The sequence below is a fragment of the Psammomys obesus genome, unplaced genomic scaffold (assembly GCF_907164565.1).
Source record: "Psammomys obesus unplaced genomic scaffold, mPsaObe1.curated_primary_1811, whole genome shotgun sequence".
Taxonomy (NCBI): domain Eukaryota; kingdom Metazoa; phylum Chordata; class Mammalia; order Rodentia; family Muridae; genus Psammomys; species Psammomys obesus.
The window spans coordinates 12,193,600-12,211,718 of NW_026596046.1; the positions used below are offsets into that span (position 1 = coordinate 12,193,600).

Sequence of the window (18,119 nt, forward strand, 5' to 3'; positions counted from 1 at the left end):
TGTGTGTGTGTGTGTGTGTGTGTGTGTGTGTGTGTGTGTGTGTGTGTAGCGGGGGGTGGGGGGAGATGGCAGCGTAACCCGGGGACACTTGCTTTACACCTAACATTGGTTATAGGCTTCAGATTTAGTGACCCTTGACAGCTTCGGTGGCGTTCCATTGCTGAGCTTCTAGACTGAGCTGTGCCAGTGCACATTTACAAGGGCCCGGAGAGGGATCTCAGGAAGGTTTTGTAAGTTGCTTAAGTCCAAGGAGAAAGCGTCTAGGGAATTTAGACGATCCCTGGATTAGTGAGGTGGACAGGCACACAAGGAGGCCAGTTGGACGTAACTCTGGAATGCTAGGGAAATACTGGTTTGTAGGAAAAAGTTAAATATGTCATGTTATTCTCATCAGCCAGCCAAGAGTTGTGTGTGTGTGTGTGGTTGTTGACTCTTGTTGTGTGTGTGTGTTTTTCCTGTTTTTCGAGACAGAACTTTCTCTGTGTAGCCTTGGCTGTCCTGGACTTGGTTTGAAGACTGGGCCGGCCTCCAACTCAGAGCGATCTGTCTGCCTCTGCCTCCCTGAGTGCTGGGATTTAAGGCGTGTACCACAGTGCGGGCTCCACAGTGTGTTTGATAGCTACTAAAGATAGGGCAAGGGACCTGTGCCCCTGGAGAGCATTTACAGAGCAAGAGCAGAAATTAGACCCGGGAAAGCTAGGGTTGGGAGCTATGTGTAGAGGGGTGTTCTCAGTTTTGCATGATGCTAAGTCTAGCTATTATCTTTGGGACCGACAGGATGAAATGCCAGTTGTCTGAGAACATAGAAGAGGGATTTCGGTACTGTGATCCCCCACCACTTTCTGTTTTGGCTCATCCCAGCCTTCCCACTTCCCTCACTCCTCTGCAGATGAACTTCAGCGGCTCTGTGTAGCCAAGCCTAGGGGAGGATTTACCTATCTGTGGTGTTTGGGGCCCTTATACACTGGCTCCAGTTCCTCTTGCCTTCCTCAGCCAGCCCTTCTGAGTCTTGTCTTTTATCTCTTGCTTTTTCCTTTACACCCATGGCCCTGGCTTACACTTTTCTATATCAAGTTGGATTTGTACTCTCTGTCTTCCAAGACTGCATGACCCTGAGTGGTTTTCTTGAACAACTGAATGGGGTCCTTGCTTTCTTTTTGGCCCCTTCAGCCCTACCCTGTGTATCCTTTAGCATACCCTGTATCCCACCAAGCAGGGTTACCAAGGTCCTGTACTCAGCAAAGAGCCCTAGAGGGTGAGATGCCCAGTTCACCTTAGCATTTTTGTGCAGAATGAGGCTCTGGCATTCAGCAAGAGGCAGCATTGTCATTTACTGACTTCTTCATTGTTCACTTGGAGTCAGCAAATGCCTAGAGCAGCTCTGAGCCTGGAGGGTTGAAGCATTTAGCTCAAAATAGTCCCAGCCCACACAGCTGTGTACTTTTAAAAGAAGGCATCTGAACTATTTTGCCAGTCTGCTCTTTATTACCCAAGAGTGGGGGAGAAGACGGGGCATCATGCAGCCAGATGTGAGTGGACAGGGTGTGTGTGTGTAAGCAGGGGACGTGGTCCTCGGGCCTGGAAGGGAGAGAGTCCTTGGCTTGGGTGTTGAAGGAAGGAGACCACTTCATAAGGTAAACTGCCTCTGGGCTTGATCTGTGTCCTCTTCCTGGGGAGGTAGGCTTGTTAGTTGAGTCTCTAGGCAGACAGGTGCCAACCCGGATTCCGATTTAGATAGGATTCGGAGCATTTTACAGCAAGGAATTTGATGGTGCCTGTTCCGCTAGTGTTCCCTTTCGGAATGTTGCTCCTCAGAGTGTGGAGAGGTCTGTGTGGCTAAAGGCTGGGGCTGCACCTGGACTCCGTTGCTTGGTGCTCTGTTCTGTGGCTGTTGCCCCTAGTTATGTTCCCCTGTGGACTTGATTAACTAGGCTTCCAGAACATCTGGGCTGCTGGGCAGGGGTCCTTTGTACCTGCTTGCTTTCCATCTTCTTAGCTGGTAGGGCCTGAGACCTGCTCATCCGATCACCTATTGCGCCCAAGACCACTTGACTCTTGCTCATACTTCCCCTGGTGACGTGGTCCCATCTCCCGCCACTTTTGATCCTCCCCTCTCCTGGGTCACAGTGATGGTCTGTAGGCTGGGGCTCTTGGCTGACCCTTGCCCCTCTGCTCTCCATCGTCCCTCTCTGTCCTCTCATCCTTCTCATCAAGTTCTTGGACCTGGGGGCAAGGCCGCCTCTTCATGATTGGCACTCTGCCCTGTTCTTGTTCTGCTCAGTGCTCCTCTACCCTTAGCTGTGCTGTCCTCCATGGGCTCCCTGGCAACATTGTGTGGTCCTTTATGCATTTGTTTAGCTTTTGGTTTTCCGGTCCCGTAGGCCTCAGTTTCTCCCGTGCTGTCCAGTCTGGTAGCCATTAGCCACCCGTGGCTATGGAGACCTGGAAGCCTAGCTTTCTGAACTGGAAGGCGCTTTAACCATGAGATACACATGGAATTTATTAAGGGATATTTGATTCTTTTTTTTTTTTTTTTTTTTTTTTGCTAAGTCTTTGAAGTAACATTATTTTTTTTCAAATTATACAATTTTGATGTATTGGGTTAAATATATTAAAATTAGGGCTGCAGATGCCACTCAACAAATCCAATCTGAGACTAATAATGATTCAATTCCATTTTGACATGTCTGTAACAGATTTCCAATTCAAATCACTGGAAAAGAATAAATAACTATGATCTCTCTCTCTCTCTCTGTGAGCCTTTCTTTGAGTTGCTCTCTAGCTCTTTCACACACACATGCACACACACACACACACACACACACTCACACACACACACTCACACACACAGTACGAGCTATCGTGTATATATACACAAGTGCCTGTGTATATATACAACAGAGACCTTGTCTTCAGGTCCCTGTTTCTTTTGTTGAGCCTAGCAGACTGCTCTCAAGATCAAGCAATCCTCCTGTCTCAGACTTCCAAGTGCTGAGATTACAGGCACGAGCCACCACGTCTGGCTCTAGATCTTCATATCTTTATGAGGCTCTTGGTGTTATGTGAAACATACCACAGACTCAGGCAGTTAGAGGGAAAGACACTGTGTTGATTTTTCATGCTGCTGTGACGAAACCCCTGATAAAGACAGGAACTGAGCATGGAAGGTTTCAGAGGCTTCTGGGATCCAGTACTGTGGTCCTGCGGTGAGGCAGGAGACCATGGCCAGGAGGTCAGGGTGGAACAAAGCGCTTCATGTACCGGTCACTGGCAAGGAGAACTCTGCCCCTCGCTTGGATTCTCCTGGGACACCAAGTCTACACGAGAAGCTCCTTGCTGACCTTCTTGTGTTTATACCTGGAAAAACCCCTTGTTCAGCACCCCCTCCCTCCCCACCCTCGAGCTCCGAAAGCACACCCGAGTCTTGAATTTTCTGTTCCTCTGCATTACCATTCTGAGGGCTGCAAAGGGCAGGACTCCTGTGTCTCTTTAACACCTAGTGTCATTCCAGGAATAGGCTGGCATTTAATAAAGATATTTTTAGCAAAAGAATGCTGAACTCCCGAGCGTTTTACATTGTTGATGACTCTCCAGTTGCCCCCTGTGACGAGATGCGTGGTCACTGTGGGATGCCTATGGGGTGGGAACTTGGGTGGTAACTGCTCATTGTTTTAGCAATGAAAAAAAACTGGGGGGAGCCTGTGTTATCGTTGCTTATGAATTAACACTCCTGCCGTTTGCTTCTCCTGAAAGAGCCACTTTGCTAGACAACAGAAAAACAAAAACAAAAACAAAACAAAACAAAAAACAAAAACATGGATCCAAGGAAAAAGTTTAAAAAAGGAAAGATTCGTGTAGTGAAAGCCAGGAACTTTTAATTAGGCAGCCACATTGCTAAGGTGCGCATGGTTTTCCCTTTGGCATTCTTATTCCAATGTTAATGGCTAGAAGAGGAAGATGAAATGTGTGCACGTGGGGATATTCAGAGCAGTTCTGTTTCATAGAGAAAAAATTTAAATAACTAACATAGAGCTGAGTGTGCTGGTGCACACCTGTAATCTCAATATTGAGGAGGCTGAGGCAGGAGGATGATGAGCCGGGACACAGCAGGACCCTGTTAAAACAAAACACAAAATCCCAAACATACCCAGCAATTGACGGTTTAATGAATGATGGCAATCTGTAATGGGCTAATACTTACTGCCAGCTTGACAGGATCTAGAATCATCTTGAGGATGAACCTCTAGGCGTGTCTGTGACCAGGTTTCTAGACTGGGTTTCTTGAGGTGAGTGGATACACCTTAAATGTGGTCAGCACCATGGCATAAACTGGGGTCTCAGACAGTGAAAAGGGGAGAATGAGCTGAACACTGTTCTGTCTGTTTCCATATGACCAATGCCTCATGCTGCTACCATCACGACAGCCTCACCATGCTGGATTGTACTTTCCAAATGGGAGCTAAGATAAACCCTTCCTTCCTTAAGTTGCTGATCCGGGTAATGACATGGGAAAATCGTGGTGTGAATTAAGTAAGACTCAGACTGTGGGGAGAAAATAACGACAGGGACAGTATCAGCCACGTATTGTTGAACATAGATTATAAAATGCACGGCAGTATGGGTTCATTTCACTCAGTTAGAAATACATGATGTATGAATGCAGAGAGAAATATATTGGCATGTGTACGTATTTGTATGTGTAGGCGATTCTTCCTTTATGTGTTTATATGCACGGTACGAGTCTGTATCATCTGGACTCCTTTATAGTTCTGAGTCATGCGTGTACTCTGCATCCTTGGATATGTCTGAAGACCGTGGGAAAACATCTGGGGTGAGATTCCTATAGCCTTCATACTTGGTTTCCCTGGTTGGGTACCAGTGTATGCTCTGTGGAGCTGTGCTTGTGGGGTCCTCTGCTTGTACCTGACACTTAGGACTACCTGGCTTTCTAAGGCTTTCCCATGTGTTGAATATACCTCATTGCTTTATTCTCCATTTCTTTAGCTAACTAACTAACTAACTAACTAACTAACTAACTAACTAACTAACTAACTTACTTACTTTACATCCTGATCGCAGTTTCCCGCCTTTCATCCCAGTCCTTCCCCCTCTGTTCTCCCTATCCACTCTTCCTCCCTTTCTCTTCAGAAAAGGAGAGGCCTCCCATGGATATCTACCCAGCTTGGTACATCAAGTTGTAGTGAGACTAGGAGATTCTTCTTCTGTTGAGGCTAGACAAGGCAGCCCAGTTAGGGAAAAGGGTTCCAAAAGCAGGCAACAGAGTAAGAGACAGCTCTTGATCCTGTTGTTTAGAGTCCCACATGAAGACCAACCTACACAACTGTTACTGTTACCTTTGTGCCGAGGGCCTAGGTCAGTTCCGTGCATGCTTTCTGGTTGGTGGTTCAGTCTCTGTGAGCCCCCCTGGCCCCAGGTTAGTTGATCCTGTGGGTGTTCTTGTGGTGTCTTTGAGCCCTCTGGCTTCTACAATCCTTCCTTCACCTCTTCCACAGGATTCCCTAAGCTCCACTTAATGTTTGGCTGTGTGTCTCTGCATTTGTTTCTATCACTTGCTGGGTGAAGCCTCTCTGATGACGGTTATGCTAGGCTCCTGTCTGCAAAGTATAGCAGAATATCATTAATAGTGTCAGGGATGGACTCTCTCTCATGGCATGGGTCTCAAGCTGGACAAGTCATGGTTGGCCATTCCCTCAATTTCTGTTCCATCTTTACCCCTGCACATTGTGTTGGCAGGATAGATCGTGGGTGGAGGTTTTGTGGGTGGGTTGGTGTCCCAACCCCTTCATTTGAGGTCTTGCCTGGTTAAAGGAGGTGGCCAGTTCAGGCTCCATATTCTCTAATTCTAGGAGTCTTAGCTGCGGTCACCTTTCTAGATTCTGGGGATTTTTCCATTGCCCTAGGTCTCTAGCTTGTCCCAGAGATTGTGCCCCTCTTCCAGTTGTCTCTCTCAGTATTCTCTCCCTCTGCTATTACCCTCACTTGTCTCTTCTGTTTTATTCCTACCCCTTCTCACTTGCAGTCCCCTTCCTCATTCATCCATAATATCTATTCCGTTTCTCTTTCTCAGTGAGACTCCAGCACCCTCCCTTGGGCCCTCCTTGTTACTTAGCTTCTTTGGGTCTGTAGATTGCAACATGGTTATCCTGTACTTTACTAGATCTGAACAGGTCTCTCTCTCTGTTTTTGTGTGCGTGCTAATGTGTACACGCCCAGGGAGGATTTGGGTGTCCTGTTCTGTTCTTCACTCTATTTCCTTGAGACAGGATCTCTCACTATATATGGAGTTCACCATTTTTTTTTTAAATTAGAGATGGCTATCAGCAAACTATATTGATCCTCCTGTCTCTACCCAAAAGTACTGGCTTACAGTCACCTCCGAGCCACAGTCAGTTCTCTAGTGGGTTCTGGGAATCGGAACTCCGGCTTTCATGCTTGTGCAACAAATGTGTTTGCCCACTGAGTTCTGGGGCAATCTCATTCCTTATTTGTTTTAGTTACTTTTTTATTTCTGTGATAAAATGCTGAAACCAAGGCAACTTATAAAAGTTAATTGGCTGACAAGAAACGGGACAGGAGCCTATCACAGACGGCCTCTGAAAGACTCTACCTAGCAGTGTATCAAAGCAGATACTGAGACTCATAACGAAACCTTGGGCAGAGTGCAGGGAATCCTATGAAAGAAGGGGGAGTTAGTAAGACCTGGAGAGGACAGAAGCTCCACAAGGACCAAATTTATCAGGGCACAGGGGTCTTTTCTGAGACTGTTTCTACAACCAAGGACCATGCATGGATATAACCTAGAACTCCTACTCAGAGATAGCCCATGGCAGCTTAGCATCCAAGTGGGTTTCCCTAGTAAGGGGAACAGGGACTGTCTCTGACATGAACTCTTTGACCTCCCCCCACCCCCTGCCGAGGGAGGAGCAGCCTTGCCAGGCCACAGAGGAGGATATTGTAGCCAGTCCTGATGAGATCTGATAAACTAGGGTCAGATGGAAGGGGAGGAGGACCTCCCCTATCAGTGGACTTAGAGAGGGCCAAGGAGGAGATGAGGGAGGGAGAGTGGGATTGGGAGGGAATGAGGAAGGGGGTTACAGCTGGGATACAAAGTAAATAAACTGTAATTAATATAACAAATAAAAATTTATAAAAAAAGTTAAATTGGGTTTTGATTTTAGAGGGTTAAAGTCCAGGATGCTCCTATGTATTAATATATTTTTAAATTTTTATTTACTTTTACTTTTTATTACTTTATTTATTTATTTTGTGTGTGTGTGTGTGTGTGTGTGTGTGTGTGTGTGTATGTGTAGGTTAGAGAACAACTTGTTGGAGTCAGTTCTCTCCTTCTTCCATATAGGACCCAGGAATTGAACTCAAGTCCTTGGGATGGGTGGGCAGGAGACATATTTTGCCATTAAGGAAAACTTAGGAGATCAAATCTGGAGCGAAAGGTGATTCTAGGGCACCCTCTGGTGAGCATGAGCACATGGTGTTTGTGAGAGTCCCGGGGGCCAGGGGTGGGGATGGGGGGAGGGCAGCACTCCTGGGTATGCTTCAGGGATGCCTTTGTGAAAGAGCAGGGGGGAGGTTTAAAACAAAATAGGAGCTCTGAGTATGAGTAGAAAATGTGTTTTTCCTATTTTTTTTTTTTTTTGACCTTGGGAGATCTTGGTGTTCTTGTGTGGATTGAGGGATGACACTCGGGAGGGGGCAGAGTCTGCTCTTATCAGAACTGTACCCCAGCTCTCTCTTTGAGCTTTGGGAATTGGACTTTCCTCTCCTGATGTGGCTGAAAGCCAGGGCAACTATACACCTTGAAACCACAGCTTCCCCCATCTGGCTTTGCTGGTCTCCCAGTTTTACCATTCAGGCACTGTTTCACGCCCATGACTGTTGTCTGCGTGATCAACCCCTTCTTATTTCAAAATCTCTGTGAAATCCTCTTATCTGAAAGGATTTGTTTCCGTGCTTCCCCAGGTTGGAAAGAAAAAGTGTAGGTGATTTAACATTGCCTGATGTGTGGTAAGGGAGGAGCCACCATGTTCTAGAGACTGCGATACCTCATGTACCCAGTCTGCTCACTAGATCTTTGAAAATGGGCTAAAGTTTCCTACTTACCTTGTGTTTCCCAAATGTTCTGTTATCGTTATTTATAATAAGGAGAACAGTTAAATTTAAGCAGTAACTCCACAGCTGGGGTGCAGTATATCAGGGATCCCTCAAGCTCACTGGCCAACCAGCCTAGTTGAATTGATGAACTACAGCCTCAGGGTGAGAACCTGTCTCAAAAACCAAGGTGGAGAGTAACTGAGGAAAACAACCAGCGTCAACACACACATGCACACACACTTAGATATGAACATGTAACACATATAATCATTATCACTATCATGTAACCACATCCTCAAGGGTACTGGGGCCAAACAGCTCTCAGACCTCTTTCCGGTCTGCTGGTTGGCAATATGAGCAGGTTTCTGAACCGTGCGAAGTATCCATTCCCCATTATTAATCATAATACGTGCTTCTAAGGGCCGGCAAGATATTTAGAATAACATCGTGTCAAACATGCCTTGGTTTTTCCTTCAAGCGGCCAAGTGTCCTGTGGTATTGAAAAAATATGCTTCTGAAGACAGAGCTAGTTTCTCCTCGACCTTTTGGTCTCATTTGTGCTTGTGAGCAGGGCAGCCATATGGTCAAAATAATCAGGCATGGGCATGTTTCAAAGGAAATTGGTAATTGTCTCAGCTGAGTCATTTTGACTACTCACCTCCCAGCAAAGGAGTTATCTTGTGGCTACCCTTATGAATAGGCCTTTTAGGCATGGGCACCTGCCATGGGTTTTTTTTTTCAGCAAATTGAAAAGGGAAGAACAAATCCCTCTTTAATTTAACCCGGAGCCCCTGGCTTACATGGTGTTAACATCGACTCCCAGGCACACATACTTTTGCTCACTCTTGCTCAAGCATGTGTGAGGCTAGAAGGAAGTGGGGATTGCTGGAGTGGGTGGACTGGGGTGGACCTTGGGGTGGGTGTGTCCCACCAGAAAGGAAACCCTCCAGGATTTGAGCAGAAGCTCCTTGAGTTGTGTGTTTACTTTCTGATGCATGCCTGGGTCTAAACATTTACAAGGGGACGTTCTGGGAGCAGGCATTTAAAATCAGGATCTTAGAGTTTCACCTAAAAAGCAACAATAATGTCTTCTAATCTGAGGGCGATCTCCCAGGAATCCAGACTTCATGTTTATTTTCTGGGGCTGCAGAAAGGAGGAAGCTCATTCTGGGTAGGTGTGGCTTAGAGAAGGGTTTTGACGAAGAGGACTCTGGTAGGATTCTACCAGATCTTGGAGGCCTTGGGCCCTGTAATCTCTCAGGTGTGAGCTTTCTTCACATTCAGGGTTCTGTTGACCTTCCTCTGCCTTCTCCATTGTACAGTTGAGATTGAGGCCCATAGCTGGGAGGGATGGAACCCCAGGTGCTGTATACTCAGCTGGGCCCTTTCTGGGCCTCTAGAATGTGTCAGGCTGCACTTTGGAATGCCAAGTGGGTCTGCCTGAAACTCAGCCCAGCAGCCAGGAGAAAGGTTGGCTGGAGAGACAGCGAATTCTTTCTAGTGTGTTTCAGGAGTGCCTCTGTGAACATGGAGTGTTGTGCTGAATGGCGAGCACCTCAGAGACCCGCGAACATCGATGTGGAAGGGAGGATAACACCCTTCCATGCAGTTCAACAGGGGAACCACAAGTCACAAGTGGCTTTGGCTAGAGATATAGTGGCTCAGGAAGGCACTGTAGGGGAGGAGGAGGATTATGACTTAGCAGGGCAGAGGAGAAGGCCTTCTTCCAGGGTTTAACAGACAAAGCAAGTGTGATAGTTAGTTCTAATTGTCAGCACAATTTTGAATCACCCGGGAAGAGAGTAACGACGAGTCATTGTCTCGGTGAGACCAGCTCATTGACAGGTCTGTAAGGGGCTGTCTTGATTATGTTAGCTGATATGGAAATGTCTAGCCTGCTGTGGGTCCTGGACTGTGTGAGGTAGGCATGGATACATACATGCATTCATTTTCTCTTTGCTCTTGACTGTTGGATGCGAATAGCTGCTTCAGATTCCTGCCTTGACTTTGCCGAGTCAGTGATGGACTGTAACCTGGAACTGTGAACTAAAAAAGCCTTTCTCTTCCAACTACCTCATTTAGTACACAGTTATGTGCTGAGTGGTTTATGTTACTTGCTCCAGGGAGGGGTTTCCTATTTTACAGATGAGCAATCAAGTCACTGAACGTGGATGTATCTTGCTCAAAAACCTATAGTTGAATGAGGAAGAGGAAGGGTCCAACTCATGTTTCTTCTGTTGAAATATATTTGGAAGACACCCAGTTCTTCCCAGAGGATTTGACGTGCTGAAAGAAACTGAGAGAAAATTGAATATAGGGTTAAAAATTAAAGAGCTGTTTTCAAAAGGCTGGTCCAAGTGAGGTCTTCTTAGGTGCTGACTGAGTGGTTGAATGGTTGGTTACATGGGAGAGGCATGGTGGCTAGGGAGACTCAGAAAAGGTGTTGGAAGAACAAGTTGGCAGGGCTGGAGGGCTAAGTGATGATGATGACAATGACGATGATGATGACAATGATGATGATGATGATGTTGATGAAAGGAAAGTCTCTGAAGAGGGGAGAGTGATGAGGTAGGTAGGAGGGAGGTCAGGCAGGCAGAAGGCCTCATGAGCTAGAGATGAAACGTAAGGGGAGAGTGAGTAAACAGTAGGCCCCTGCCCCTTCCTGTGCCATGGACCACAGATGCTATACAACCAGCCATCTCTGTCTATCAGGTGTCTCCATCTGTTGAGAGTTAAGAGGACCTCTCCCCCCCACCCCATATTCACACGACGACACCTAATGTTTCAGTGTCCTCAACTCCCTTACTTTAAAAAAAAATCAGTTGTACAGGCTAAAACTAAACAGAAAGGGATGTCTGTGGTCAAAATTTCCAACTCCTGGGCCTGTGGTTGGCTGACTGTGACTTGGGATGAAACACAAGTGAAGTTTGTGAATGGGAATGCGAGTAAGCAGCTGGGTGCCTGGCCTGGGACTTGGCATTTCTCCTGCTGAGGAGACTCGGGTTCTTGGAATACTGGGTAGTGAAGAGTGACATTGCTGCACCTCTCCTCACCCTAGCTAGGATGTGTGGACACTGCAGGGCCAATTGCTATGTAACCTAAAGCATGGTGACTCCAGGCTTTCAGGCTCCCTTGGGATCCCTCTTAGTCACTTGTCACCGTTTTCAAAACTGTGAAGTTTAGAGGTTACTTTCTTTCTGTTTGTCTCCCCTGCCCCCAGCCTCTTATACAAACAAAATAGAGCCAGCCCTTTGCAAACACACCTGGCATCTGGAAGAACAGGACCAGGGTCATTGGCTGTGGGTATGTTTCACACAGTTCCCTGCAACAGGTCAAACCCAGGGTGTGCTGTATTTGTCTTGGAGAACACGAGAGGTCATTCTTCAGAGTATGAGGTGACAGGTTAAGGGGCAGTTGGAGCTATAGCTCCTCCATCTGTAGTTGAACTCTTATGGATTGTCTGGCTTATGTTATCTAACCCCTATGGCCTCTGTCCTGGATGCCAGTGTTGGGATAGATCGATAGTTGGTACCATCTGGCCAACACCAAGGGAGTGGAGACAGGAAGCAGATTGGTTTGTTGATCATGGCAGAATTGCCAGGGAAGAGGGAGGAGGAGGGGATCCTGGTTGAAGTGTGCATCATTACATCTGTCAGGGTCAGTATCACTCATGCTTGGCACTCATGGCTGTTTAAACCTCAGCTAAGAAACTGAGACAAAGTTTGCCAGCACAAGGCCTGGGAGTTGGAAATTTAGAGCACAGACAGGCATGCTATTCTGTTCGGTTTTGATCTGGAACTGGTTTTGAAAACGGGGGGAGTTGGGAACACTTGCTGTAAGGATTTGGGCCCCTCTTCTCTTGCCAGATGAGGGTACAGTGCCCGTGGGCCTCGGCCCAGGAAGGGACTGGCGCTGGCTGCTGCTGCTGCCCCCTTTAGACTGAACGTGGCACTGCTCTTTTTACTATTCTTGTTCCCGTTCATTATTTATTGTGTAGGGGCACACACTTGTGTGCTGTTTTTACGTTGTTTATTTGTTGTGTGTTTACTTGTACATGTGTGCGAACATGTGCTGTAGTATGTGTGTAGGAGATCTGTGGGCGTTTATGTTTACCTTCCGTCATGTGGGTCCCAGGGAGCAGACTCAGGCGATCAGGCATTTCGGCAAGCACCTTACAACACTGAGCTATTTCCGCACTTCCAGGCGCCGCACTCTCCATGTCTCTGATGTGAAGGCATCACCATTCGTCATCGTGTTTGTTCATATTTAGGTCACAGCATTTCCTCTCTTAAGGGTTCCCTGTATCTACAAGGCACTGTAGCACTTGAGCTGCTGACCTGCTGCTTTGAGTCACTGGGTGGGTCAATGCTGGTACACTGGGGCAGCACTGTGGGCGAGGCCCACGGTGGCTGGGTGAGGAGTGGGTGTCTGTGAAGAATCCCAGCACAGCATTCTGGAGGCCCAGGCAGAGCGGCTGAGGCAGAGCCCGGCGGCTGGAGATCCCAAAGTTTTTGCTGAACTAAAGGGACACGCCCATGTTTCATCTGACTGTTTAATTGAAGTTGCCCATCTGTAGTGGAGCAAGATGAGATTTAAGTTATAGTGGCTTATTGAGGCTGCCTTATTTGAAGGGCACTTGAAGATGGAGCTCAGTCGGTTGTGCTTAGAGCATGTTGCTGGGGAAGGGGGTGTTGGTAACGGGACGGTGGCTTTTCTGTCACCGCAGCTAAAGTGGGACTCAGGTACCTCTTCTTCTGTATAGGGCATGGCAGAGGCCAGAGCTGGAAAGGATGGTATGGGGTCATGCTCTACCATTCTTCAAGTTTATTTGCTTCTCTAGGGGAGGTTCAGGTATTTCTCATGTTCTGAGGAGAGGGTGCAGAATAGAGCTTGCAGGTCAAAAATTAGACCTGTCCTGAGAACCCTGGGCGCAGTCCCCAGGCGTCAAGGCTCTCCTGCAGGGTGTACTCCCCTCTGTCTGCGTTCGCTCCAAGGCCCACATTCTGTTTTCATTTGCTTTGCTGAGTTTTCCTCGTGTCAGAGGTGACACCATACTTAGCCTCAAGCTGCAGTGGGGCTTTAAGGGCTAAACATGAGACAGCTGAGGTGTAGAGAAATTGAGTTGTTGAATGTGAGTCCTAATGTCACTAGGTCAGGCACAGGCACCTGGAGTAAGCATGGCTGCCCCTGGTTGGGCTTCAGAAGGAGCAGCCTGGACCATTCCAGATGTAGTGATCTACTTGGAATTTTTGAAATTTATTTACTTCTTTAAAACACAGGGCTTGGTATGGGGATGTATGTAGCTCAACTGGTAGAATGTTTGCTTAGCATGCGTGAATGCCCAGGTTCGTAAAACTGGGCGGGGTGGCCTGTGCCTGTTATCTCAACGCTCAGGAAACAGGATGCAGAAGTTCAGGGTCATCCTTGGCTACATAACAAGCTGGAGGCCCGTCGGAGCCCCTGTCTCAGAACAACAGCACCTTCCAAAACAGTTTTCTCATGTACACAGTGAGCAGGGGCATACAGGAGTAAACAAAATGCACTTGTGTCCCACTGTTTTCTTTACCAGATGCTGGCAATTTCTTGTGAATATTTCCAGAGAGGTTACAAGTGTAGAGACAAGTTAATATAATCATCACACACACATACCTTCGCTGGGGTTTGCTTCACATGCTACACAGTTCGCCGCACAGCATCCAACACCATGCTTTTTTTTTTTTTTTTTAGGTTATTCATAGAGTTATCCGTCCATCACAAAGACCAGTTTTAGAACACGTTCATCATGTTCATGCGGAAACCCTGTATCCACTGTGGCTCTTTCTCCATACGCCCTCCCCCCAGTGCTAGGCCACCACTAATTTACTCCGAATCTGTAGGCTTCTCTATTTTGGACTTGCATATGACTGGAGTCACGTAACATGTGGTCTGTTTTACGTAGCATTGTTTTCTCGGGGTTTATCTGTGTTATACCATGAACCACTGCCTTATTCCTACCCCTCCCCCAAACACTAGCGTCCTATTTAGTTAATGTATCACTTTAGTTTTTACCAAAATCGATCTTCATTTAAAAATTATGGGTATGTTTGGGTGTCTGTGTAGGGATATTTGCATAGGAGTGCAGGGGTCAGAGGTGTTGGGTTCCCCTTACAGCTGGAGTTACAGGTGGTGTTAAGCTGCCCGGTGTGAGTGTTGGGAACCAAACTTGGGTCCTCTGCAAGAGCCATGGATGCACTTAACTGCTGAGCCATCTCTCCAGCTCTGTGTATCACCTTCCATTTATCCATGTGTAGCGGTGTGAATGAGAATGTCCCCCACCCAGGCTCATATATTTGAATGCTTTGTCCCTAGTTGGTGGAACTGTTTGGGAAGGATTAGGAAGTATGGCCTTGTTGGAGGAGGAGGTGTGTCGTGCGGGTGGGCCTTGAGGGTTCGAAAGTCCGTACCATTCCCAGTTAGCTCTCTGTCTGCCTCATGCTTGTGCATCAGGATGGAAGCTCTCAGCTGCTGCTCCAGCACTGTGGCTGCCTGCCTTCTGCCATGCTTCCTGCCAGGATGGTTGTGGACTCAACCTTCTGAGCTGTAAGCTCCCAGTAACCTTTTTCTTCTTTGAGTTGCTTTGGATATGGTGTCTCACCACAGCACTAGAAAAGTAACTAAGACACTATATTCTCAGTTGATAGACATTCGGATTGTTTCTGCTGTTTGGCCTTTATGAGCAGTGCTGCATTGAACATCTGCGTGTAAGTGTTTGTATGAACACAGGGCTTTAAGCCCTTGGGTATGGAGCTAGGAGTGGACCTGCTTTGTCATTTGGTAAGTTCTGTACTTAACTGTTAAAAAAGCTAATGACTGTTTAGCGAGCCATCATACTAGTCTGCGTCTCACTAGGGGCATGTGAGAGACGTAGTTTCCTTGCAGCCTTGCCAGAATTGGCCCTAGGGGCTGGGGGAGATGTTTTGGGACCTGGGTGCGAACGACCAGCACCTGTGTAAAAAAGCCACGAGTGGTCACTTGAACATGTGCTGTGCATTCTGTGTGAGTGTCGAGGGCAGAAGACAGGAGGATCCTTGGGCTTGCTGGCTGAAAGCCTAGTTCTAGGTTCAGCGCGAGACCTTGTCTTGAGGAAATTAGGTAGCGGATGACAGAGCAGGACACCCAGTCTCCTCTTCTGGCCGCTGCCCATATGCATGGGTTGCATGTGCTGGCACACACATGGGTATATGTCACGCATCCACTCAGACACACTGTGTGGATAGTTTATGTCAAGTTGAGGGGCCCTCAGTTGAGGAACTGCCTCTGCTAGATTTTCTGGATTAATGATTGATGTGGGAGGATTCAGTCCCTTCTGGTGGTGCTGGACCTCGGAATGTGGTCTTGGGTTGTGTAAATAAGCGAGCTGAGTTAGCCGTAGAGAGAAAGCCAGTAAGCAGCATTCCACCGTGATTCCCTCCTCTGCTTCTGCTTGAGTACCTGCCCTGACTTCCCTCAGCAATGGACTGTGATCAGGATGCAAAAACCAAGTAAATTTTTTCCTCCCCAAGTTGCTTCTGGTTAGTGTTTTATCACAACATTAGAAACCTAAGTAGAAAACACACACAATAAAAAAACTAAAGACCTTTTTCTTATTTTTGAAATGAGATCACCATTTCGTTATTGAGATACAAGATTATTTTCATATTGTAAATGCAATTTTATCCTGTTTTCTGGCTGTTTTTTTTTTTTTTTTTTTTTTTTTTTTTTTTAATTTTTCCGCTTTTTTTTTTTTTTTTTTTTTTTGTTTTTTTTTAGAACACTTTTTTTTTAAAAATTTTTTTTTTCCCTTTCCCTCCCCTCCCCCCCCCCCCCCCCCCCCAGCTCCCCTTGCACACTCCTCCCACCCCCGACCCATCTCCCCTCTCCTTCTCAGAGAAGGGAGAAGTCCTCCGTGGGTACCAACCCGCTCTGGAACATTAAGTTGTTTCAAAACTAGGCACATCCTTTCCCGCTGAGGTCAGACAAGACATCCTGGTCAGGGGAACAGGATACAGTGGGAGGCATCAGAGTCAGAGGGGATCCCCCTCTCCAGTTGTTGGGGGACCCACATGAAGGCCAGGCTGCACATTTGCTGCACATGGGAGCACATCATTTTTTATTTTAATGACGTCCAATTTGTCTATTTTTCTTTTCTGCTGTAGCTGCCGATGTCCTGCTTAAAGGCCATTGCCTAATCCAAGGTCAGAAAGGTTTATCTTACGCCTTCTTCTGAGAATTTTACAGCTTTAGCTCTGAGCTATGTCTTATGTATTTACACACTTCTCCAGAAATACTCTATGAGGTAATTTTTGTGTACCATGGCTTAATGTTTTACATTTCTTATGAAGTGGCTTCCAAATTTAGATTTCTGCATGTGGTATCTTCTTTCTCTTTCACACATATACTTTGTATCTCATATTACATATTAATATGTCTCTATATAATTATTATGTCTTTATATAAATATTCATCTTGCATGTATGGGAGATGTTCTTTGTCCATGTGTCAACGATGTGGAGGAGTCATCCTGTGGTCGGTTTCCTACAAGTGGGCACTTGTAGGCCATATTATATAAGTTGCAGCATGTAATTAAGACAAAATCCCAAAAAGGAAATTCTTGATGAGGTTTGTACCATTGTAACTGACAGACATTGTGGAACCACTTCCTGTGTGTGTGTGTGTGTGTGTGTGTGTGTGTGTGTGTGTGTGTGTATGTGTGTAACAGTGTATGCATCCAGTATGAGAGTGAGAAAACCCATTTCCCATGCTCCTGTCCACAGTGTATCTTTAGTCATTTTGATGTTAAACTTACAAGTGGATAACAGGATCCCCTTAAAGGCTGGGTTTACATTTATCTTACTGTAAGGTTTCAAGATGCAAAGCCACTTATTTGCTTTTTCTCTATTTGTGACCTCCCTGCTTTTATATCCTTTGACCAGTTTTTCAATTAGATGATTGGTCTTTCTGTTGATTTATAGATACTTACATTCATTAATGTTACACCTGTACTGCAAATTGGATATATTTTTTCTAGCTTATCATTATCTTGACATAAATTATTATTTTCCCCCATCGTCCGCACTGACTTAAATTATTTTTCTATGTTTGAATTCGCCATTCTTCTTGTTTTATGGCTTTTGGATCTCTTTCGTGTTTTCTACTGATAGTTTTATTTCCTACCTTTAAGTCTATCTACTTATTGTGATACAAAGAGGGTGGTTGTAAATAAAACAATGGGTAGGAGAGCCTTTTCCCGAGTCACTTAAATGCCACATTATTCTATGTTGGATTTTGGGATGCTGTGGGGTCTGTCTCTGGGTTTCTGTTCCACTGCAGTGCCTCTTGGTTGGTGTGTGAGGATAGCTCAGCATTGTGATTGTGACTTTACTGTGTGGAGAGACCAGCTCTCTTGATCACTCCTTTGCAGAAGGGTGCTGGCTCGATGCCCATGTCTCTGTGTTGTTTTGTGCTCTTTTGAGATAGGGTCTAGCCTTCACAACTGTAATTTAGCTACTGTTATGAATCTTTATGTAAATACCTGATATGCAGGATATCTGATATGTGACTCCCAAAAGGGTCATGACTCACAGGTTGAGAACCGGTAGTGTAGAGGATCAGGCATGCTTAAAAGTCACAAGTGGACTGTGTTATTGACAGGAGTCAGAACAAGGATTGGGCATCCTTAATGACCTCAGAAAAATGGGGGGAAAACGTAAGGTCGTTTGAAGTAGGTTGCTCGGAGGTTCACCATCAGAACCCTAGAACTGCCTGGAAAGCAGCAGATGTGAACGAAGACGTTTGCATTTGGGATGAGCAGCTTACTCGCAGGCACAAGGATAAGGGCCAGCATTCACACTTCCATCTCTGGACTCCTTGGTCGGTCTCTGACTGCAGTACTCCAGACTGGGCCCACCCACTGGGCCTCAGCCTTGCTTTGCTCTGTCTAGTTGGGGAGGGCAAGTCTGAAAGGTTTCTTT

General features: G+C 46.4%; 1 protein-coding gene across 1 annotated transcript in view; it reads left to right on the forward strand.

Annotated features, from left to right (window-relative positions):
- Fam174b (family with sequence similarity 174 member B) overlaps positions 1 to 18,119 on the forward strand; it is a 40,057-nt gene that overhangs the window by 1,171 nt on the left and 20,767 nt on the right. The gene's annotated exons all lie outside the window — the stretch shown is intronic.